Source organism: Rhinoderma darwinii (genome assembly GCF_050947455.1).
Source record: "Rhinoderma darwinii isolate aRhiDar2 chromosome 2 unlocalized genomic scaffold, aRhiDar2.hap1 SUPER_2_unloc_21, whole genome shotgun sequence".
Taxonomy (NCBI): domain Eukaryota; kingdom Metazoa; phylum Chordata; class Amphibia; order Anura; family Rhinodermatidae; genus Rhinoderma; species Rhinoderma darwinii.
The window spans coordinates 395738-419441 of NW_027461687.1; the positions used below are offsets into that span (position 1 = coordinate 395738).

Here is a 23704-nt window from a genome sequence, read left to right on the forward strand (position 1 = left end):
AACTTTGCACGTGTCATAGTGGAGCCCTGAGGAGCCAGAGCCAGCTTTCTGACATCATAATGGGGCCTCAGAGATAAAAGCCTGGGCCCAGGCAGTGTTGGTCAGTGCTGCTCAGCAGGCAGCACTGGACTGGACTGGATTACAGCTGATACAAGGTGTGAAGGAACAAGGGGTGGCTGTGGGCATGCACTGGCTGCCGCTGCCAGTGTTTATCTGCATGGCAGCAGGGCATTTGGGCATTGCCAGGAAGGCGTTTTTATGTAGATTCCTCCTCTTTCAGCACTGCATTGTGGTGCAAGCAAAAGAAGCAAATCCTGTCTGGCTTCCTCTCCGGCCTTTATTCACCTCCCGTGTAGCTGTGAGTGTGTGAGCCTGCAGGGCCCCATGGAATTGCCTAGAAGTAGGCTGAATCGCAGGAAGGGCTGAACAGCAGTATCGGGCAGGCTCGGGCAACGCGCGGCCCGTTCGGGTTATCGCTTCTCGGCCTTTTGGCTAAGATCAAGTGTAGTATCTGTTCTTATCAGTTTAATATCTGATACGTCCCCTATCTGGGGACCATATATTAAATGGATTTTTAGAACAGGGAGATGGAAATAGAGCTTGCTCTGTCCACTCCACGCATTGACCTGGTATTGCAGTATTTCCAGGACCGGTGCACCCTTTCCTTATGTGTTGACTAAAATCAGATTCCAAAAGTGTTTTTTGTGTTTGCCATTGTTTCTGTCTTTCTGAAGGGATCTCCCCTTTTAATCCCATTATTTCAACACCTGTTGGACAATGCATGAGTGATAATGAGCTAATTGATTAAATGCAATTAATGAATACATTGCCACCTCTTGTTTTGTGTCGTCTGTGTGTCTGTGTTTCTGGCATTTCACATTGGAACAGCTCATTCACCTTCCTTGTCTTCTCTCCGCCCTCCCTTTTAGGTAAGTTAAAGAGCTGCACCTGAGCCAGCCACTGATTGATGCAGCACCACAGTCAAATAGTGGAGTGGAGTAGGGGAACAGCAAACAGCCATTAAAGCCGCCCGCCCTCCCGCCCGCCCGCCACAATGGACCTACCTGTGTACACTAGATGGATGTGATGGAATGTACTGTCGTCCCTACATTTCAAGAAGGAGTAAGAATTGCAGTTGCAACAAAGCCTTGCTTGCCTACAAAGAGAGCAGCAATTTGGATTTGTTACTATGTTACCTAGAAGAATAACAAACTGTGCAAGGATGGAGGTTGTAGGAGCAAGGAGAAGTTGTCTGTAAAGTTGGTGGATGCTTATTTTCCATTTTGCAGTCCCTTGTCTCCCTCTTGTGGCCTCCTGGAGGCAACTAGCTGTGCAAAAAAAGACAGCCTGGCGGCCGGCTGTTGCAGTGTTGCCCTCTCAGGCAACACTGAGTGACTGACTGAGCCGCACCGTCTTATATAAAGTTCAGACGGAACTTTGCACGTGTCATAGTGGAGCCCTGAGGAGCCAGAGCCAGCTTTCTGACATCATAATGGGGCCTCAGAGATAAAAGCCTGGGCCCAGGCAGTGTTGGTCAGTGCTGCTCAGCAGGCAGCACTGGACTGGACTGGATTACAGCTGATACAAGGTGTGAAGGAACAAGGGGTGGCTGTGGGCATGCACTTGCTGCCGCTGCCAGTGTTTATCTGCATGGCAGCAGGGCATTTGGGCGTTGCCAGGAAGGCGTTTTTATGTAGATTCCTCCTCTTTCAGCACTGCATTGTGGTGCAAGCAAAAGAAGCAAATCCTGTCTGGCTTCCTCTCCGGCCTTTATTCACCTCCCGTGTAGCTGTGAGTGTGTGAGCCTGCAGGGCCCCATGGAATTGCCTAGAAGTAGGCTGAATCGCTGCAAGGGCTGAACAGCAGTATCGGGCAGGCTCGGGCAACGCGCGGCCCGTTCGGGTTATCGCTTCTCGGCCTTTTGGCTAAGATCAAGTGTAGTATCTGTTCTTATCAGTTTAATATCTGATACGTCCCCTATCTGGGGACCATATATTAAATGGATTTTTAGAACAGGGAGATGGAAATAGAGCTTGCTCAGTCCACTCCACGCATTGACCTGGTATTGCAGTATTTTCAGGACCGGTGCACCCTTTCCTTATGTGTTGACTAAAATCAGATTACAAAAGTGTTTTTTTGTGTTTGCCATTGTTTCTGTCTTTCTGAAGGGATCTCCCCTTTTAATCCCATTATTTCAACACCTGTTGGACAATGCATGAGTGATAATGAGCTAATTGATTAAATGCAATTAATGAATACATTGCCACCTCTTGTTTTGTGTCGTCTGTGTGTCTGTGTTTCCGGCATTTCACATTGGAACAGCTCATTCACCTTCCTTGTCTTCTCTCCGCCCTCCCTTTTAGGTAAGTTAAAGAGCTGCACCTGAGCCAGCCACTGATTGATGCAGCACCACAGTCAAATAGTGGAGTGGAGTAGGGGAACAGCAAACAGCCATTAAAGCCGCCCGCCCGCCCGCCCGCCCGCCACAATGGACCTACCTGTGTACACTAGATGGATGTGATGGAATGTACTGTCGTCCCTACATTTCAAGAAGGAGTAAGAATTGCAGTTGCAACAAAGCCTTGCTTGCCTACAAAGAGAGCAGCAATTTGGATTTGTTACTATGTTACCTAGAAGAATAACAAACTGTGCAAGGATGGAGGTTGTAGGAGCAAGGAGAAGTTGTCTGTAAAGTTGGTGGATGCTTATTTTCCATTTTGCAGTCCCTTGTCTCCCTCTTGTGGCCTCCTGGAGGCAACTAGCTGTGCAAAAAAAGACAGCCTGGCGGCCGGCTGTTGCAGTGTTGCCCTCTCAGGCAACACTGAGTGACTGACTGAGCCGCACCGTCTTATATAAAGTTCAGACGGAACTTTGCACGTGTCATAGTGGAGCCCTGAGGAGCCAGAGCCAGCTTTCTGACATCATAATGGGGCCTCAGAGATAAAAGCCTGGGCCCAGGCAGTGTTGGTCAGTGCTGCTCAGCAGGCAGCACTGGACTGGACTGGATTACAGCTGATACAAGGTGTGAAGGAACAAGGGGTGGCTGTGGGCATGCACTTGCTGCCGCTGCCAGTGTTTATCTGCATGGCAGCAGGGCATTTGGGCGTTGCCAGGAAGGCGTTTTTATGTAGATTCCTCCTCTTTCAGCACTGCATTGTGGTGCAAGCAAAAGAAGCAAATCCTGTCTGGCTTCCTCTCCGGCCTTTATTCACCTCCCGTATAGCTGTGAGTGTGTGAGCCTGCAGGGCCCCATGGAATTGCCTAGAAGTAGGCTGAATCGCTGCAAGGGCTGAACAGCAGTATCGGGCAGGCTCGGGCAACGCGCGGCCCGTTCGGGTTATCGCTTCTCGGCCTTTTGGCTAAGATCAAGTGTAGTATCTGTTCTTATCAGTTTAATATCTGATACGTCCCCTATCTGGGGACCATATATTAAATGGATTTTTAGAACAGGGAGATGGAAATAGAGCTTGCTCTGTCCACTCCACGCATTGACCTGGTATTGCAGTATTTCCAGGACCGGTGCACCCTTTCCTTATGTGTTGACTAAAATCAGATTCCAAAAGTGTTTTTTGTGTTTGCCATTGTTTCTGTCTTTCTGAAGGGATCTCCCCTTTTAATCCCATTATTTCAACACCTGTTGGACACTGCATGAGTGATAATGAGCTAATTGATTAAATGCAATTAATGAATACATTGCCACCTCTTGTTTTGTGTCGTCTGTGTGTCTGTGTTTCCGGCATTTCACATTGGAACAGCTCATTCACCTTCCTTGTCTTCTCTCCGCCCTCCCTTTTAGGTAAGTTAAAGAGCTGCACCTGAGCCAGCCACTGATTGATGCAGCACCACAGTCAAATAGTGGAGTGGAGTAGGGGAACAGCAAACAGCCATTAAAGCCGCCCGCCCGCCACAATGGACCTACCTATGTACACTAGATGGATGTGATGGAATGTACTGTCGTCCCTACATTTCAAGAAGGAGTAAGAATTGCAGTTGCAACAAAGCCTTGCTTGCCTACAAAGAGAGCAGCAATTTGGATTTGTTACTATGTTACCTAGAAGAATAACAAACTGTGCAAGGATGGAGGTTGTAGGAGCAAGGAGAAGTTGTCTGTAAAGTTGGTGGATGCTTATTTTCCATTTTGCAGTCCCTTGTCTCCCTCTTGTGGCCTCCTGGAGGCAACTAGCTGTGCAAAAAAAGACAGCCTGGCGGCCGGCTGTTGCAGTGTTGCCCTCTCAGGCAACACTGAGTGACTGACTGAGCCGCACCGTCTTATATAAAGTTCAGACGGAACTTTGCACGTGTCATAGTGGAGCCCTGAGGAGCCAGAGCCAGCTTTCTGACATCATAATGGGGCCTCAGAGATAAAAGCCTGGGCCCAGGCAGTGTTGGTCAGTGCTGCTCAGCAGGCAGCACTGGACTGGACTGGATTACAGCTGATACAAGGTGTGAAGGAACAAGGGGTGGCTGTGGGCATGCACTGGCTGCCGCTGCCAGTGTTTATCTGCATGGCAGCAGGGCATTTGGGCATTGCCAGGAAGGCGTTTTTATGTAGATTCCTCCTCTTTCAGCACTGCATTGTGGTGCAAGCAAAAGAAGCAAATCCTGTCTGGCTTCCTCTCCGGCCTTTATTCACCTCCCGTGTAGCTGTGAGTGTGTGAGCCTGCAGGGCCCCATGGAATTGCCTAGAAGTAGGCTGAATCGCAGGAAGGGCTGAACAGCAGTATCGGGCAGGCTCGGGCAACGCGCGGCCCGTTCGGGTTATCGCTTCTCGGCCTTTTGGCTAAGATCAAGTGTAGTATCTGTTCTTATCAGTTTAATATCTGATACGTCCCCTATCTGGGGACCATATATTAAATGGATTTTTAGAACAGGGAGATGGAAATAGAGCTTGCTCTGTCCACTCCACGCATTGACCTGGTATTGCAGTATTTCCAGGACCGGTGCACCCTTTCCTTATGTGTTGACTAAAATCAGATTCCAAAAGTGTTTTTTGTGTTTGCCATTGTTTCTGTCTTTCTGAAGGGATCTCCCCTTTTAATCCCATTATTTCAACACCTGTTGGACAATGCATGAGTGATAATGAGCTAATTGATTAAATGCAATTAATGAATACATTGCCACCTCTTGTTTTGTGTCGTCTGTGTGTCTGTGTTTCTGGCATTTCACATTGGAACAGCTCATTCACCTTCCTTGTCTTCTCTCCGCCCTCCCTTTTAGGTAAGTTAAAGAGCTGCACCTGAGCCAGCCACTGATTGATGCAGCACCACAGTCAAATAGTGGAGTGGAGTAGGGGAACAGCAAACAGCCATTAAAGCCGCCCGCCCTCCCGCCCGCCCGCCACAATGGACCTACCTGTGTACACTAGATGGATGTGATGGAATGTACTGTCGTCCCTACATTTCAAGAAGGAGTAAGAATTGCAGTTGCAACAAAGCCTTGCTTGCCTACAAAGAGAGCAGCAATTTGGATTTGTTACTATGTTACCTAGAAGAATAACAAACTGTGCAAGGATGGAGGTTGTAGGAGCAAGGAGAAGTTGTCTGTAAAGTTGGTGGATGCTTATTTTCCATTTTGCAGTCCCTTGTCTCCCTCTTGTGGCCTCCTGGAGGCAACTAGCTGTGCAAAAAAAGACAGCCTGGCGGCCGGCTGTTGCAGTGTTGCCCTCTCAGGCAACACTGAGTGACTGACTGAGCCGCACCGTCTTATATAAAGTTCAGACGGAACTTTGCACGTGTCATAGTGGAGCCCTGAGGAGCCAGAGCCAGCTTTCTGACATCATAATGGGGCCTCAGAGATAAAAGCCTGGGCCCAGGCAGTGTTGGTCAGTGCTGCTCAGCAGGCAGCACTGGACTGGACTGGATTACAGCTGATACAAGGTGTGAAGGAACAAGGGGTGGCTGTGGGCATGCACTTGCTGCCGCTGCCAGTGTTTATCTGCATGGCAGCAGGGCATTTGGGCGTTGCCAGGAAGGCGTTTTTATGTAGATTCCTCCTCTTTCAGCACTGCATTGTGGTGCAAGCAAAAGAAGCAAATCCTGTCTGGCTTCCTCTCCGGCCTTTATTCACCTCCCGTGTAGCTGTGAGTGTGTGAGCCTGCAGGGCCCCATGGAATTGCCTAGAAGTAGGCTGAATCGCTGCAAGGGCTGAACAGCAGTATCGGGCAGGCTCGGGCAACGCGCGGCCCGTTCGGGTTATCGCTTCTCGGCCTTTTGGCTAAGATCAAGTGTAGTACTTTAGGGTATTGCCTTGTTTCTTGGTCAGGAGGTGCCCTGGTACCCTTTTCCTTGGCCTGGGGGGATCGTTTCTCTTAGGAGAGACTTCACCCCTCTGCTGCTATTGGGGAGGAGGATTAGTCCAGGGCAACGGGGAGCGATCACCTGCCTGGTACTCCGGTACTGAAGGTATTTCTTTGGAGATTGCTGGAATTCTTTTGGAGCAGGATGGAGGAAATTCCCGAACATATGCGAACCAGGAATGCGGTCCGGTTTTTCGTGGAGGAATCTGAGAGGCAAAGGAAGGATTTGGAGTACATCACGAAGGTCCTTTTGTTGGATTTCTTTCAGCTGGAGAGATCGTGCATTTTGGCGGTGATGGACTATCCGAGGAGAGGGTGCTTTGACGTTACCTTCGCTACAGAAGAAATTTATTCAGATTTTTTGGAACGCTTGAAGGAAGGTAAAAGGGACCCAAGACTTGTGGGTGTGAAGGTAACACCACATTTTGTGCCAAACAAGAAGTTGGTGGTCGTAAAGATGTTTTCGCCTTACGTGGAGGAAGAGGACATTAAGTCATTTCTCACTAAGTTTTGTGAGGAGGTGGTGGGAAAGGGGAAAGTGTTTAACCCCTTTGGATTTTGGACTGGGAAATGGAAATTTCTTTGTAAATTTGTGAGAATTGGTGAATCTAGAAACCTATTGTTTCCTCCAGCGCGGTTTAAGATTGGAAGTGCATGTGGAAATTTATTTTTTTTGGGAATGGATATGTTTTGTTTGAATTGTAAAGATTATGGTCATGAGAGAGAAACGTGTGAGAAAGTAATGTGTACAAAATGTCTGCAAGAGGGGCATAAGTATAATGAATGTCAGAAAGGGAAAGTATGTAATATGTGTGGAGAGGAGGGGCACATATTCAAATCATGCCCAAAGAAAAGCAAACGTGAGGTACAAGAGGAAAATAAGAAGATAGTCAAAAGAAAGGAAGCGGAAGTTAGTTTGGAAGAAGGAAAGCTTCAGAAATTGGAAGGAAGTGGGCAAAGTGATGAGAAAAAAAGGAAAAAAGCAGAGAGAAAGAAAAAAAGTGTCATTTCAGAAGAGGAAAGAGCAGAAAGAGACAGGTTACTGGAAGAAGTAGAGCAGTTACGTAGTAAAATTAATTTTGAAAAAATGCGGAGAAGGGTGCGGCTCTGTGTAAGAGAAAATTTACCAGGGTTTCTTGAACGGTATGGTGTGCCAACGTGGTTAGCGTGCATTGTAAACTGTGAATGGGATGGTAATGATTTGCAGGAACATTTAGTGGATATGTTAGGAACTATTGCTGTTAAAAAAGGAATGTTTTTTTGATTTCTTAAAAGGAAAAAAGGAAAGAGGAAAACAAAAGTTAATTATACGTTTTCAGTTTTCATTGTGATGATCTAAGTCTTTTTTATTTTGAATTTTATGATTTTTAAGACGTGATCTGAATGAAAAAAAAAAAAAAAAAAAAAAAATCTGTTCTTATCAGTTTAATATCTGATACGTCCCCTATCTGGGGACCATATATTAAATGGATTTTTAGAACAGGGAGATGGAAATAGAGCTTGCTCAGTCCACTCCACGCATTGACCTGGTATTGCAGTATTTCCAGGACCGGTGCACCCTTTCCTTATGTGTTGACTAAAATCAGATTACAAAAGTGTTTTTTTGTGTTTGCCATTGTTTCTGTCTTTCTGAAGGGATCTCCCCTTTTAATCCCATTATTTCAACACCTGTTGGACAATGCATGAGTGATAATGAGCTAATTGATTAAATGCAATTAATGAATACATTGCCACCTCTTGTTTTGTGTCGTCTGTGTGTCTGTGTTTCCGGCATTTCACATTGGAACAGCTCATTCACCTTCCTTGTCTTCTCTCCGCCCTCCCTTTTAGGTAAGTTAAAGAGCTGCACCTGAGCCAGCCACTGATTGATGCAGCACCACAGTCAAATAGTGGAGTGGAGTAGGGGAACAGCAAACAGCCATTAAAGCCGCCCGCCCGCCCGCCCGCCACAATGGACCTACCTGTGTACACTAGATGGATGTGATGGAATGTACTGTCGTCCCTACATTTCAAGAAGGAGTAAGAATTGCAGTTGCAACAAAGCCTTGCTTGCCTACAAAGAGAGCAGCAATTTGGATTTGTTACTATGTTACCTAGAAGAATAACAAACTGTGCAAGGATGGAGGTTGTAGGAGCAAGGAGAAGTTGTCTGTAAAGTTGGTGGATGCTTATTTTCCATTTTGCAGTCCCTTGTCTCCCTCTTGTGGCCTCCTGGAGGCAACTAGCTGTGCAAAAAAAGACAGCCTGGCGGCCGGCTGTTGCAGTGTTGCCCTCTCAGGCAACACTGAGTGACTGACTGAGCCGCACCGTCTTATATAAAGTTCAGACGGAACTTTGCACGTGTCATAGTGGAGCCCTGAGGAGCCAGAGCCAGCTTTCTGACATCATAATGGGGCCTCAGAGATAAAAGCCTGGGCCCAGGCAGTGTTGGTCAGTGCTGCTCAGCAGGCAGCACTGGACTGGACTGGATTACAGCTGATACAAGGTGTGAAGGAACAAGGGGTGGCTGTGGGCATGCACTTGCTGCCGCTGCCAGTGTTTATCTGCATGGCAGCAGGGCATTTGGGCGTTGCCAGGAAGGCGTTTTTATGTAGATTCCTCCTCTTTCAGCACTGCATTGTGGTGCAAGCAAAAGAAGCAAATCCTGTCTGGCTTCCTCTCCGGCCTTTATTCACCTCCCGTATAGCTGTGAGTGTGTGAGCCTGCAGGGCCCCATGGAATTGCCTAGAAGTAGGCTGAATCGCTGCAAGGGCTGAACAGCAGTATCGGGCAGGCTCGGGCAACGCGCGGCCCGTTCGGGTTATCGCTTCTCGGCCTTTTGGCTAAGATCAAGTGTAGTATCTGTTCTTATCAGTTTAATATCTGATACGTCCCCTATCTGGGGACCATATATTAAATGGATTTTTAGAACAGGGAGATGGAAATAGAGCTTGCTCTGTCCACTCCACGCATTGACCTGGTATTGCAGTATTTCCAGGACCGGTGCACCCTTTCCTTATGTGTTGACTAAAATCAGATTCCAAAAGTGTTTTTTGTGTTTGCCATTGTTTCTGTCTTTCTGAAGGGATCTCCCCTTTTAATCCCATTATTTCAACACCTGTTGGACACTGCATGAGTGATAATGAGCTAATTGATTAAATGCAATTAATGAATACATTGCCACCTCTTGTTTTGTGTCGTCTGTGTGTCTGTGTTTCCGGCATTTCACATTGGAACAGCTCATTCACCTTCCTTGTCTTCTCTCCGCCCTCCCTTTTAGGTAAGTTAAAGAGCTGCACCTGAGCCAGCCACTGATTGATGCAGCACCACAGTCAAATAGTGGAGTGGAGTAGGGGAACAGCAAACAGCCATTAAAGCCGCCCGCCCGCCACAATGGACCTACCTGTGTACACTAGATGGATGTGATGGAATGTACTGTCATCCCTACATTTCAAGAAGGAGTAAGAATTGCAGTTGCAACAAAGCCTTGCTTGCCTACAAAGAGAGCAGCAATTTGGATTTGTTACTATGTTACCTAGAAGAATAACAAACTGTGCAAGGATGGAGGTTGTAGGAGCAAGGAGAAGTTGTCTGTAAAGTTGGTGGATGCTTATTTTCCCATTTTGCAGTCCCTTGTCTCCCTCTTGTGGCCTCCTGGAGGCAACTAGCTGTGCAAAAAAAGACAGCCTGGCGGCCGGCTGTTGCAGTGTTGCCCTCTCAGGCAACACTGAGTGACTGACTGAGCCGCACCGTCTTATATAAAGTTCAGACGGAACTTTGCACGTGTCATAGTGGAGCCCTGAGGAGCCAAAGCCAGCTTTCTGACATCATAATGGGGCCTCAGAGATAAAAGCCTGGGCCCAGGCAGTGTTGGTCAGTGCTGCTCAGCAGGCAGCACTGGACTGGACTGGATTACAGCTGATACAAGGTGTGAAGGAACAAGGGGTGGCTGTGGGCATGCACTGGCTGCCGCTGCCAGTGTTTATCTGCATGGCAGCAGGGCATTTGGGCGTTGCCAGGAAGGCGTTTTTATGTAGATTCCTCCTCTTTCAGCACTGCATTGTGGTGCAAGCAAAAGAAGCAAATCCTGTCTGGCTTCCTCTCCGGCCTTTATTCACCTCCCGTGTAGCTGTGAGTGTGTGAGCCTGCAGGGCCCCATGGAATTGCCTAGAAGTAGGCTGAATCGCTGCAAGGGCTGAAGAGCAGTATCGGGCAGGCTCGGGCAACGAGCGGCCCGTTCGGGATATCGCTTCTCGGCCTTTTGGCTAAGATCAAGTGTATTTATACAGGAGGTTTTTAGTCAGAAGGTGCTCAGGTACCCTCTCTCTCGGCCTCGGGGGATCGTCCAGGTTCGCCTGGACTTCACCCCCGTGCTGCTATTTGGGAGAGAGGCTTAGTCCTGAGCAACGAGTTGCGATCCCCCCCCAGCCCTTTGGTGTGTCTCCTTGAACCCAAAGGGCGCAGCGCAAGCTGTGCGGTACCGACCTGGCCACGCAAATGGCAGGCGGACCTGATGCGGTGCCGGTATACGCCCGGTTGCGGAATACTGCAAGATTTATCTTGGCAGAGGGTGGAGGCGGTCCTCGTGGTCTCAAGTTCCTTGTCCACAATATTTTTTAGGAAAAGCGGTTGGCGGTCCACAAGAACGAGATTTTTGCGATCCAGGACTACCCAAGGCGTGGAGTGTACGACGTGACTTTTATGGGAGAAGGAATCCTCCGTGATGCCATGGGAAAAGCTGAGAGGCAACAAGGTGAACTCATGGCCTTGGGAGTCCAGGTAATTGAACACGCTTTCGAAGTAACCAAACTCGTAGTGATTAAAATGTATTTCCCATACGTGAAAGATCAGGAAGTGGCGGCGTTTCTTGCTGCATACTTTAAGAACGTTAAGCTGCTGGGGAGAGTTATGAACGAGTGCGGTGTGTGGACCGTCAAATGGAAATTTATTGTTACGCTAATAAAGGACCCCTCCACCCAAGAAACGAAGCTACCACCTGCTCGTTTTAAACTTGGGAATGTGAATGGCGACCTCTATTTCTCAGGAATGCCAAACTTCTGCAGAGCCTGCGGTACCTATGGACATACCAGTTTTAACTGCGATGTCACCTGCAGGAACTGTGGAAGTAAACAACACACAATGAGAGAATGTACAGAAGAGAAAAAATGCAATTTTTGTCAAAAAACTGGTCATCTTTATTATGCTTGTCCACATAGGTACCGAGGCGAAGAAGATGAGCAACCCGAGGTGCCCCCACGTGCTCCACCAGCAGAGCAGTCCCGTCCTCAAGGAGGAGAACAAGCTGTTGCGGCGAAAGAGCAGAGAGGTACCTGGGCTTCAAGAGTACGGCTAGCCGAAGCCAAAACAGGTGCCTCTCAGCCAGCGACCTCAGGGGATAAAAATGAGCCCAGCGCCAAGGAAAAACGGCAGGCCAAGAGGAAGGCAGAAAAGGAGCAGGCCATCGATGAACCTGTGGCATCCCAGACGGCTGGTTGCTCAGGCGGTGCCGGGCCTGCTCCTGATCCTGGGTCTCTAGAGACCGACTCGGAAGGAGAAAACTGGGTACAGGTGGGTCCCCGTAAAAAGGGGAAGCAAGAACGTGCCAGTAGGAGGGAGACAGGGGAGGAGCAGATGGATACGTCCGTGCGGAAAGATGTGGCTCCTCCTGGGACCCCCTCCTCGCCTGCACTGGTGAGGAGGACGGGCACTGCTCCCTCCGTATTATCGGACACCCCGCCATGCGCACAACCTCCCCCTCTAGACCGGCCTTCACGGGCCCAGGGGGGAGAGGCGGGAGGCGGGGCCCTTGGGGGACCCACCAGACATGGACCCAGTCGGTCAACCGAGAGAGACCCAGGTGAGGCTGTGCGAGTCTGGGCTCCCCGTGTACGAGGTGAGTGTTGCTGGCTCAGCTCTCAGCGACAGTAGTTCTTCTCCTGCCTCGTCCCTCTTTTCAGTTGAGTCGGATGAGGGCGGGGCCATGAGTTCAAGTGAGGTTTCGGGTATTGCTGGTGGAGGAGCAATCTGATTTTAAGTACGCCTATTATTTATTATTTTAAAATCAGAATTTTGCTTTAACTCTCCACGATGTCTGAGCTCATGGGAATCTCCCTCAACGTGAGGGGCGCCAAGTCAAAAGTGAGAAGGGTTGCTCTCTTCAATTTTTTATCTTGCCTGGCAGCCTCTGTATTTTTCCTGCAGGAGTGCGGCATTCCCCATACAATGAGATATGAAAATTACAAAAAGGATTGGAAGTATGGTCCTTCCGTCTGGTCTGGATCCAACGAGTCCAGATCAGCAGGGGTCGCCATTCTTTTTAAGGGAAACGTTTTAATTGATTTTATTCAAGAAATCTTACCAGGACGTATTTTAATGGTTAAAGCTTTTATTGATGGTGTAAAGTGGCAGTTTTTAAATTTTTACGGATCACCAGAAAAGAACGAAAGAGCGAGGATGCTGGAGATTTTACCGCTTTTTATCAACACATCTGAGCCTTTTATCCTCGCAGGTGATTTTAATTGTATCCTGAGAGGAGAACGCCGGCTTACCAACAGTACGAGTAGGAACTATGACAAGACCTCTGGACTGCTCAAGGATATCGTGACTGATTTTAAATTAAAAGACATATACAAAGAATGTAACAGGAGCAGTCCAGAGGAAGCCGGCGTTACCTGGAGCAACGCCACCTGTAGCTCCAGGATTGATTTTATCTTTTGTTCTGAAAATTTACTGCCTTTTAATTGTGAAGTTTTAACCAATGTGTTTTCAGATCACAGGCTTTTATCTTTTAAAGTAAAGCATGATCTTAATAATATTGTATGTAAAAAGTCCTGGAAGATGAATGTTTCCCTTTTAGACGATCCACAGGTTTTAGCAGATTTTATTGAATTTTACCAAGAAAGCAGGCGGGTAAGAGACACACGTACTCCCATCAGTGCATGGTGGGAGAAAATGAAAAAGAAAATAAAAGATTTTTTTATTAAGAAAAGCGTGGCGAAAGCCAAAGAGAAATACGCTTTTTTTAAAATTCTCAATACCCGTCTGCAGACCCTGTACAAAATGCAAGATCATGACATAGACGTTAAAGATGACATCACCAATTTGAAAAAGGAGATAGCCCAGTGCCTGGAGCAGAAAGGTAAAGAGATTATATTCCGTTCAAAAATACAACATGTGGAGGAGAACGAGACCTGCTCCAGGTACTTTTTTAAGAAAATAAATAACAAAAAGGCAATTATCAAAAATATAGAAGGGGTGTCAGATGTACAGGGTCTTTTAAGTAAAGTTCATGAGTTTTACACTGACCTTTTTAATGTTAAGACTGTGGATCATAATTTTATGCGTGACTCACTGAAGGAGATTACTACTGTTTTAGACCCTGTCTCCCAGAATTTTTTATTACAGGAGCTGACGGAGCAGGAGGTTTTAGAAACTGTTAAGAGTTTTAAAACAGGGAAAGTTCCCGGACCGGACGGTATACCCAGTGAGTTTTATGTAAAATTTTATGACATTTTAAAAGAGGATCTTTTTAACCTTTTTTCTGATGTTTTTAATTCCAAGATGCTGCCTAAGTCCTGGCGGAAGGGTGAGGTCTCCCTGCTGTATAAGACGGGTGACATCGCAGTTTTAAAGAATTGGAGACCAATAACCCTTCTAAATAGCGACTATAAAATTATGGCTAAAATATGTGCAAATAGATTAAAAGCCATAATACCCCACATTATACACTCTGACCAGGTGTGTGGGGTGCCAGGCCGCAGCATCTGGGATAATTTAAACCTAATAAAAGACGTGATTGAGGACACGAGGTCTAGAAAAGTTAAATTAGCCATTTTATCTATAGACTTTGAGAAGGCGTTCGACCGTGTCTCTCATTTTTATCTTTTTAAGGTTTTAGAACGTATGGGTATACCTGAAGGATTTTTATTATCTATTAAAGCCTTTTACAGAGAATGCACCAGCAAAATTTTAGTGAATGGTTTTAAGACACAGGACGTATTTTTAAACTCTGGGGTGAAGCAGGGGTGTCCCTTGTCCCCACTGCTTTTTATATGTGCATTGGAGCCTCTGTTATGCGCAATTCGCCGCGATAAGTGTATCCGTGGAGTCCCCCTGCCCGGGGGAGGCGGCGTAGAGGCCAAAGCAGTGGGGTACATGGATGATGTGGCGGTTTTATGTAGGGACGCCCTGTCGCTTCAGAGAACCCTTAGGCAAATCGAGTTTTATTGCTGTGCTTCCGGTTTTAAAGTAAACTTCAGCAAGAGTCATATTTTAAACATAGGAAGCATGGCTCTTAGAGATATACCGGTTCCTGTGTCTGATAATATTAAAATTTTAGGTGTCTCCTTCAGTGGGTACGACAATGGTTTTATCAGTTGGGACATGGTGGCGCAGAAGGTAAATCAAAAAATATGCATGTGGAACATGAGGAAGCTTACCATGGAGGGAAAAATTTTAATAATTAAAATGATAATTTTACCTTTGCTTTTATACTTAAGCATGGTTTTCCCTCCTCCCACGGTTTTATTAAGAAAAATTACTAAAGCTTGTTTTACCTTCTTTTGGAGTTCCAGAATGGAGAAACTTAAACGTGAGACGGTAATGAAAATCAAACCAAAGGGTGGCAAAGACTTTCCAGATTTTAATAGGTTTCTTTTAATCAAGTACTTTTGTTTCTGTCTTAATTCTCTTTTTAAACAACATCATTGGTCTTATTTTCTACGTTTTAATACTGGGTTTTTTATGCGAAGGATGGGGTGGTTTGAAATTGTTTTAACCTCACCTTATGCTTTTAATCTACCAGCAAATTACGTGATTTTAGAGAAAATAGTGGCCTTGTTTAATTTTAAAGGGAAAAATTTTAATGACATGATAAACAGTAAGAAACTTATAAAAGACATAAGAGGAAATGAAGTCGTCACTAATATTGAAAATTTTAATAATGAACGCTGTGCTTTTATCTTCAAAATGGTTAATGTGTTTTATCTTTTTAATACACAGATGGACCTGGCCTGGAGCTGCGTTCATCAATGTCTTCCATGCCGGGCATTCCAATTCAGGAGAGGATTCGCGAGGTCTGCCATCTGTCCGAGGGAAGGCTGCCAGGCTGAGGAGACCGTGCGTCATATTTTTTGGACTTGCGATTTTACTAAACATATTTGGATAAAGATATTCCCTCTAATGAAGAAGATGGCAGACCTAAAGGACTTGACTTACGAAATGATTTTATATGGACTCTTTGGATGCCCAACCGCGAACCAAAAGACTATTGCATGGAAGACGATGAACTGCGTAAAAGAAGCTCTGTGGAAGGCCAGGAACATCCTGATTTTTAAGCACGATGTTTTATCTGTTGACGATGTTTTAGGTCTTTGTTTTAGCGAGATGTACATTTATTATTTATTAGATAAAAAAAGAAATGCCACCCTTTCAAATAAATGGTTTGTAAAAGAATGGAACTCCAATATATAAGAATTTGCCACCATGTCCCCTTTTATGTGTTTTTATGTAAATTGATTTTATTACTGTAATTCATTGTAAAAAGCTGTAATTCATTGTAAATATTTTTTGAATTTTAAGTAATAAATCATTGACACCCCCGCGAGGGGGTAGCCAACTTAAAAAAAAAAAATCTGTTCTTATCAGTTTAATATCTGATACGTCCCCTATCTGGGGACCATATATTAAATGGATTTTTAGAACAGGGAGATGGAAATAGAGCTTGCTCTGTCCACTCCACGCATTGACCTGGTATTGCAGTATTTCCAGGACCGGTGCACCCTTTCCTTATGTGTTGACTAAAATCAGATTCCAAAAGTGTTTTTTGTGTTTGCCATTGTTTCTGTCTTTCTGAAGGGATCTCCCCTTTTAATCCCATTATTTCAACACCTGTTGGACAATGCATGAGTGATAATGAGCTAATTGATTAAATGCAATTAATGAATACATTGCCACCTCTTGTTTTGTGTCGTCTGTGTGTCTGTGTTTCCGGCATTTCACATTGGAACAGCTCATTCACCTTCCTTGTCTTCTTTCCGCCCTCCCTTTTAGGTAAGTTAAAGAGCTGCACCTGAGCCAGCCACTGATTGATGCAGCACCACAGTCAAATAGTGGAGTGGAGTAGGGGAACAGCAAACAGCCATTAAAGCCGCCCGCCCGCCCGCCCGCCACAATGGACCTACCTGTGTACACTAGATGGATGTGATGGAATGTACTGTCGTCCCTACATTTCAAGAAGGAGTAAGAATTGCAGTTGCAACAAAGCCTTGCTTGCCTACAAAGAGAGCAGCAATTTGGATTTGTTACTATGTTACCTAGAAGAATAACAAACTGTGCAAGGATGGAGGTTGTAGGAGCAAGGAGAAGTTGTCTGTAAAGTTGGTGGATGCTTATTTTCCATTTTTCAGTCCCTTGTCTCCCTCTTGTGGCCTCCTGGAGGCAACTAGCTGTGCAAAAAAAGACAGCCTGGCGGCCGGCTGTTGCAGTGTTGCCCTCTCAGGCAACACTGAGTGACTGACTGAGCCGCACCGTCTTATATAAAGTTCAGACGGAACTTTGCACGTGTCATAGTGGAGCCCTGAGGAGCCAGAGCCAGCTTTCTGACATCATAATGGGGCCTCAGAGATAAAAGCCTGGGCCCAGGCACTGTTGGTCAGTGCTGCTCAGCAGGCAGCACTGGACTGGACTGGATTACAGCTGATACAAGGTGTGAAGGAACAAGGGGTGGCTGTGGGCATGCACTGGCTGCCGCTGCCAGTGTTTATCTGCATGGCAGCAGGGCATTTGGGCATTGCCAGGAAGGCGTTTTTATGTAGATTCCTCCTCTTTCAGCACTGCATTGTGGTGCAAGCAAAAGAAGCAAATCCTGTCTGGCTTCCTCTCCGGCCTTTATTCACCACCCGTGTAGCTGTGAGTGTGTGAGCCTGCAGGGCCCCATGGAATTGCCTAGAAGTAGGCTGAATCGCAGGAAGGGCTGAACAGCAGTATCGGGCAGGCTCGGGCAACGCGCGGCCCGTTCGGGTTATCGCTTCTCGGCCTTTTGGCTAAGATCAAGTGTAGTATCTGTTCTTATCAGTTTAATATCTGATACGTCCCCTATCTGGGGACCATATATTAAATGGATTTTTAGAACAGGGAGACGGAAATAGAGCTTGCTCTGTCCACTCCACGCATTGACCTGGTATTGCAGTATTTCCAGGACCGGTGCACCCTTTCCTTATGTGTTGACTAAAATCAGATTCCAAAAGTGTTTTTTGTGTTTGCCAATGTTTCTGTCTTTCTGAAGGGATCTCCCCTTTTAATCCCATTATTTCAACACCTGTTGGACAATGCATGAGTGATAATGAGCTAATTGATTAAATGCAATTAATGAATACATTGCCACCTCTTGTTTTGTGTCGTCTGTGTGTCTGTGTTTCCGGCATTTCACATTGGAACAGCTCATTCACCTTCCTTGTCTTCTCTCCGCCCTCCCTTTTAGGTAAGTTAAAGAGCTGCACCTGAGCCAGCCACTGATTGATGCAGCACCACAGTCAAATAGTGGAGTGGAGTAGGGGAACAGCAAACAGCCATTAAAGCCGCCCGCCCGCCCGCCCGCCACAATGGACCTACCTGTGTACACTAGATGGATGTGATGGAATGTACTGTCGTCCCTACATTTCAAGAAGGAGTAAGAATTGCAGTTGCAACAAAGCCTTGCTTGCCTACAAAGAGAGCAGCAATTTGGATTTGTTACTATGTTACCTAGAAGAATAACAAACTGTGCAAGGATGGAGGTTGTAGGAGCAAGGAGAAGTTGTCTGTAAAGTTGGTGGATGCTTATTTTCCATTTTGCAGTCCCTTGTCTCCCTCTTGTGGCCTCCTGGAGGCAACTAGCTGTGCAAAAAAAGACAGCCTGGCGGCCGGCTGTTGCAGTGTTGCCCTCTCAGGCAACACTGAGTGACTGACTGAGCCGCACCGTCTTATATAAAGTTCAGACGGAACTTTGCACGTGTCATAGTGGAGCCCTGAGGAGCCAGAGCCAGCTTTCTGACATCATAATGGGGCCTCAGAGATAAAAGCCTGGGCCCAGGCAGTGTTGGTCAGTGCTGCTCAGCAGGCAGCACTGGATTGGACTGGATTACAGCTGATACAAGGTGTGAAGGAACAAGGGGTGGCTGTGGGCATGCACTGGCTGCCGCTGCCAGTGTTTATCTGCATGGCAGCAGGGCATTTGGGCGTTGCCAGGAAGGCGTTTTTATGTAGATTCCTCCTCTTTCAGCACTGCATTGTGGTGCAAGCAAAAGAAGCAAATCCTGTCTGGCTTCCTCTCCGGCCTTTATTCACCTCCCGTGTAGCTGTGAGTGTGTGAGCCTGCAGGGCCCCATGGAATTGCCTAGAAGTAGGCTGAATCGCTGCAAGGGCTGAACAGCAGTATCGGGCAGGCTCGGGCAACGCGCGGCCCGTTCGGGTTATCGCTTCTCGGCCTTTTGGCTAAGATCAAGTGTAGTATCTGTTCTTATCAATTTAATATCTGATACGTCCCCTATCTGGGGACCATATATTAAATGGATTTTTAGAACAGGGAGATGGAAATAGAGCTTGCTCTGTCCACTCCACGCATTGACCTGGTATTGCAGTATTTCCAGGACCGATGCACCCTTTCCTTATGTGTTGACTAAAATCAGATTCCAAAAGTGTTTTTTGTGTTTGCCATTGTTTCTGTCTTTCTGAAGGGATCTCCCCTTTTAATCCCATTATTTCAACACCTGTTGGACAATGCATGAGTGATAATGAGCTAATTGATTAAATGCAATTAATGAATACATTGCCACCTCTTGTTTTGTGTCGTCTGTGTGTCTGTGTTTCCGGCATTTCACATTGGAACAGCTCATTCACCTTCCTTGTCTTCTCTCCGCCCTCCCTTTTAGGTAAGTTAAAGAGCTGCACCTGAGCCAGCCACTGATTGATGCAGCACCACAGTCAAATAGTGGAGTGGAGTAGGGGAACAGCAAACAGCCATTAAAGCCGCCCGCCCGCCCGCCCGCCCGCCACAATGGACCTACCTGTGTACACTAGATGGATGTGATGGAATGTACTGTGGTCCCTACATTTCAAGAAGGAGTAAGAATTGCAGTTGCAACAAAGCCTTGCTTGCCTACAAAGAGAGCAGCAATTTGGATTTGTTACTATGTTACCTAGAAGAATAACAAACTGTGCAAGGATGGAGGTTGTAGGAGCAAGGAGAAGTTGTCTGTAAAGTTGGTGGATGCTTATTTTCCATTTTGCAGTCCCTTGTCTCCCTCTTGTGGCCTCCTGGAGGCAACTAGCTGTGCAAAAAAAGACAGCCTGGTGGCCGGCTGTTGCAGTGTTGCCCTCTCAGGCAACACTGAGTGACTGACTGAGCCGCACCGTCTTATATAAAGTTCAGACGGAACTTTGCACGTGTCATAGTGGAGCCCTGAGGAGCCAGAGCCAGCTTTCTGACATCATAATGGGGCCTCAGAGATAAAAGCCTGGGCCCAGGCAGTGTTGGTCAGTGCTGCTCAGCAGGCAGCACTGGACTGGACTGGATTACAGCTGATACAAGGTGTGAAGGAACAAGGGGTGGCTGTGGGCATGCACTTGCTGCCGCTGCCAGTGTTTATCTGCATGGCAGCAGGGTATTTGGGCGTTGCCAGGAAGGCGTTTTTATGTAGATTCCTCCTCTTTCAGCACTGCATTGTGGTGCAAGCAAAAGAAGCAAATCCTGTCTGGCTTCCTCTCCGGCCTTTATTCACCTCCCGTGTAGCTGTGAGTGTGTGAGCCTGCAGGGCCCCATGGAATTGCCTAGAAGTAGGCTGAATCGCTGCAAGGGCTGAACAGCAGTATCGGGCAGGCTCGGGCAACGCGCGGCCCGTTCGGGTTATCGCTTCTCGGCCTTTTGGCTAAGATCAAGTGTAGTATCTGTTCTTATCAGTTTAATATCTGATACGTCCCCTATCTGGGGACCATATATTAAATGGATTTTTAGAACAGGGAGATGGAAATAGAGCTTGCTCTGTCCACTCCACGCATTGACCTGGTATTGCAGTATTTCCAGGACCGGTGCACCCTTTCCTTATGTGTTGACTAAAATCAGATTCCAAAAGTGTTTTTTGTGTTTGCCATTGTTTCTGTCTTTCTGAAGGGATCTCCCCTTTTAATCCCATTATTTCAACACCTGTTGGACAATGCATGAGTGATAATGAGCTAATTGATTAAATGCAATTAATGAATACATTGCCACCTCTTGTTTTGTGTCGTCTGTGTGTCTGTGTTTCCGGCATTTCACATTGGAACAGCTCATTCACCTTCCTTGTCTTCTCTCCGCCCTCCCTTTTAGGTAAGTTAAAGAGCTGCACCTGAGCCAGCCACTGATTGATGCAGCACCACAGTCAAATAGTGGAGTGGAGTAGGGGAACAGCAAACAGCCATTAAAGCCGCCCGCCCGCCACAATGGACCTACCTGTGTACACTAGATGGATGTGATGGAATGTACTGTCGTCCCTACATTTCAAGAAGGAGTAAGAATTGCAGTTGCAACAAAGCCTTGCTTGCCTACAAAGAGAGCAGCAATTTGGATTTGTTACTATGTTACCTAGAAGAATAACAAACTGTGCAAGGATGGAGGTTGTAGGAGCAAGGAGAAGTTGTCTGTAAAGTTGGTGGATGCTTATTTTCCATTTTGCAGTCCCTTGTCTCCCTCTTGTGGCCTCCTGGAGGCAACTAGCTGTGCAAAAAAAGACAGCCTGGCGGCCGGCTGTTGCAGTGTTGCCCTCTCAGGCAACACTGAGTGACTGACTGAGCCGCACCGTCTTATATAAAGTTCAGACGGAACTTTGCACGTGTCATAGTGGAGCCCTGAGGAGCCAGAGCCAGCTTTCTGACATCATAATGGGGCCTCAGAGATAAAAGCCTGGGCCCAGGCAGTGTTGGTCAGTGCTGCTCAGCAGGCAGCACTGGACTGGATTACAGCTGATACAAGGTGTGAAGGAACAAGGGGTGGCTGTGGGCATGCACTGGCTGCCGCTGCCAGTGTTTATCTGCATGGCAGCAGGGCATTTGGGCGTTGCCAGGAAGGCGTTTTTATGTAGATTCCTCCTCTTTCAGCACTGCATTGTGGTGCAAGCAAAAGAAGCAAATCCTGTCTGGCTTCCTCTCCGGCCTTTATTCACCTCCCGTGTAGCTGTGAGTGTGTGAGCCTGCAGGGCCCCATGGAATTGCCTAGAAGTAGGCTGAATCGCTGCAAGGGCTGAACAGCAGTATCGGGCAGGCTCGGGCAACGCGCGGCCCGTTCGGGTTATCGCTTCTCGGCCTTTTGGCTAAGATCAAGTGTAGTATCTCTTCTTATCAGTTTAATATCTGATACGTCCCCTATCTGGGGACCATATATTAAATGGATTTTTAGAACAGGGAGATGGAAATAGAGCTTGCTCTGTCCACTCCACGCATTGACCTGGTATTGCAGTATTTCCAGGACCGGTGCACCCTTTCCTTATGTGTTGACTAAAATCAGATTCCAAAAGTGTTTTTTGTGTTTGCCATTGTTTCTGTCTTTCTGAAGGGATCTCCCCTTTTAATCGCATTATTTCAACACCTGTTGGACAATGCATGAGTGATAATGAGCTAATTGATTAAATGCAATTAATGAATACATTGCCACCTCTTGTTTTGTGTCGTCTGTGTGTCTGTGTTTCCGGCATTTCACATTGGAACAGCTCATTCACCTTCCTTGTCTTCTCTCCGCCCTCCCTTTTAGGTAAGTTAAAGAGCTGCACCTGAGCCAGCCACTGATTGATGCAGCACCACAGTCAAATAGTGGAGTGGAGTAGGGGAACAGCAAACAGCCATTAAAGCCGCCCGCCCGCCACAATGGACCTACCTGTGTACACTAGATGGATGTGATGGAATGTACTGTCGTCCCTACATTTCAAGAAGGAGTAAGAATTGCAGTTGCAACAAAGCCTTGCTTGCCTACAAAGAGAGCAGCAATTTGGATTTGTTACTATGTTACCTAGAAGAATAACAAACTGTGCAAGGATGGAGGTTGTAGGAGCAAGGAGAAGTTGTCTGTAAAGTTGGTGGATGCTTATTTTCCATTTTGCAGTCCCTTGTCTCCCTCTTGTGGCCTCCTGGAGGCAACTAGCTGTGCAAAAAAAGACAGCCTGGCGGCCGGCTGTTGCAGTGTTGCCCTCTCAGGCAACACTGAGTGACTGACTGAGCCGCACCGTCTTATATAAAGTTCAGACGGAACTTTGCACGTGTCATAGTGGAGCCCTGAGGAGCCAGAGCCAGCTTTCTGACATCATAATGGGGCCTCAGAGATAAAAGCCTGGGCCCAGGCAGTGTTGGTCAGTGCTGCTCAGCAGGCAGCACTGGACTGGACTGGATTACAGCTGATACAAGGTGTGAAGGAAGAAGGGGTGGCTGTGGGCATGCACTGGCTGCCGCTGCCAGTGTTTATCTGCATGGCAGCAGGGCATTTGTGCGTTGCCAGGAAGGCGTTTTTATGTAGATTCCTCCTCTTTCAGCACTGCATTGTGGTGCAAGCAAAAGAAGCAAATCCTGTCTGGCTTCCTCTCCGGCCTTTATTCACCTCCCGTGTAGCTGTGAGTGTGTGAGCCTGCAGGGCCCCATGGAATTGCCTAGAAGTAGGCTGAATCGCTGCAAGGGCTGAACAGCAGTATCGGGCAGGCTCGGGCAACGCGCAGCCCGTTCGGGTTATCGCTTCTCGGCCTTTTGGCACGATCTCGTGTCATTAGGTGATCAGCATGTCATGCCCTTGGCCTTTTGGCATCGCCACCTCGGTGGCTTAAGCCATCTGCTGCTATTAGGGGGTAGGCTGGGTGATCATTAGTAGAGCGATCATGGGAGCTAGGCTCCGCTACGCTGGGATCGGGGAAACCCGGATCAAGAACGCTTTCGGTATCGACGTACCCTTGGATAAAAGAGATCTGTTTTCGTTGAAGCATCTGGTGCAAGACATCCTCTTCAAGACCCTCAATGTCAGCAGGAGCGACATTCTATGCCTTCAGGACCCTAGAGGTAACCGTTTTACTCTTGTTCTCAACAGTCTCAATACTTGTTACAATTTGTATGCGACAATCAAGGCAAACCTGCAAAATACTGAGCTGGATGGACTTGTCTTCACTGTGCTGTATAACAATGATGTGCCATTGGTTGTGCTTATGTACAATCGTCATGTGTTGGTGGAGGACATTCTTTCTTTTCTAAGGAAGTACTGCTCCTATGCAAGTTATTCCCACCAGGTTCTAAACACTGAGTCTATATGGACTGGAAAACATAAGTTTTTTGTGCGCTTTGAAGAGGACCCTGCAGGACCATTGGGGGTTAAATACCCTCCCAGAAATTTTGCAATTGGCCATGATAAAGGTTATTTATTTTTTCCCCAGCCTCCTGTGTTTTGCAGGA

At 47.0% G+C, this 23704-nt stretch overlaps 9 non-coding genes and 3 pseudogenes across 9 annotated transcripts; all 12 read left to right on the forward strand.

Annotated features, from left to right (window-relative positions):
* The first annotated feature begins 472 nt into the window (after nt 1-472).
* Nucleotides 473-663, forward strand: LOC142674795 (U2 spliceosomal RNA). Its single transcript, XR_012851881.1, has one exon. It is a non-coding gene; the product is annotated as a U2 spliceosomal RNA (small nuclear RNA).
* Nucleotides 664-1905: 1242 nt separating this feature from the next.
* LOC142674874 (U2 spliceosomal RNA) lies at nt 1906-2096 on the forward strand. The gene has a single exon (XR_012851953.1). It is a non-coding gene; the product is annotated as a U2 spliceosomal RNA (small nuclear RNA).
* A 1243-nt stretch (nt 2097-3339) lies between these two features.
* On the forward strand, nt 3340-3530 carry LOC142674797 (U2 spliceosomal RNA). Its single transcript, XR_012851883.1, has one exon. It is a non-coding gene; the product is annotated as a U2 spliceosomal RNA (small nuclear RNA).
* A 1230-nt stretch (nt 3531-4760) lies between these two features.
* Nucleotides 4761-4951, forward strand: LOC142674798 (U2 spliceosomal RNA). Its single transcript, XR_012851884.1, has one exon. It is a non-coding gene; the product is annotated as a U2 spliceosomal RNA (small nuclear RNA).
* A 1242-nt stretch (nt 4952-6193) lies between these two features.
* Nucleotides 6194-6304, forward strand: LOC142674931 (U2 spliceosomal RNA; annotated as a pseudogene).
* A 1351-nt stretch (nt 6305-7655) lies between these two features.
* LOC142674914 (U2 spliceosomal RNA) lies at nt 7656-7858 on the forward strand (annotated as a pseudogene).
* A 1239-nt stretch (nt 7859-9097) lies between these two features.
* Nucleotides 9098-9288, forward strand: LOC142674799 (U2 spliceosomal RNA). Its single transcript, XR_012851885.1, has one exon. It is a non-coding gene; the product is annotated as a U2 spliceosomal RNA (small nuclear RNA).
* Nucleotides 9289-15834: 6546 nt separating this feature from the next.
* LOC142674903 (U2 spliceosomal RNA) lies at nt 15835-16058 on the forward strand (annotated as a pseudogene).
* A 1238-nt stretch (nt 16059-17296) lies between these two features.
* Nucleotides 17297-17487, forward strand: LOC142674836 (U2 spliceosomal RNA). The gene has a single exon (XR_012851919.1). It is a non-coding gene; the product is annotated as a U2 spliceosomal RNA (small nuclear RNA).
* A 1238-nt stretch (nt 17488-18725) lies between these two features.
* LOC142674876 (U2 spliceosomal RNA) lies at nt 18726-18916 on the forward strand. Its single transcript, XR_012851955.1, has one exon. It is a non-coding gene; the product is annotated as a U2 spliceosomal RNA (small nuclear RNA).
* A 1242-nt stretch (nt 18917-20158) lies between these two features.
* On the forward strand, nt 20159-20349 carry LOC142674800 (U2 spliceosomal RNA). The gene has a single exon (XR_012851886.1). It is a non-coding gene; the product is annotated as a U2 spliceosomal RNA (small nuclear RNA).
* Nucleotides 20350-21574: 1225 nt separating this feature from the next.
* LOC142674877 (U2 spliceosomal RNA) lies at nt 21575-21765 on the forward strand. Its single transcript, XR_012851956.1, has one exon. It is a non-coding gene; the product is annotated as a U2 spliceosomal RNA (small nuclear RNA).
* The last annotated feature ends 1939 nt before the right edge of the window (nt 21766-23704 follow it).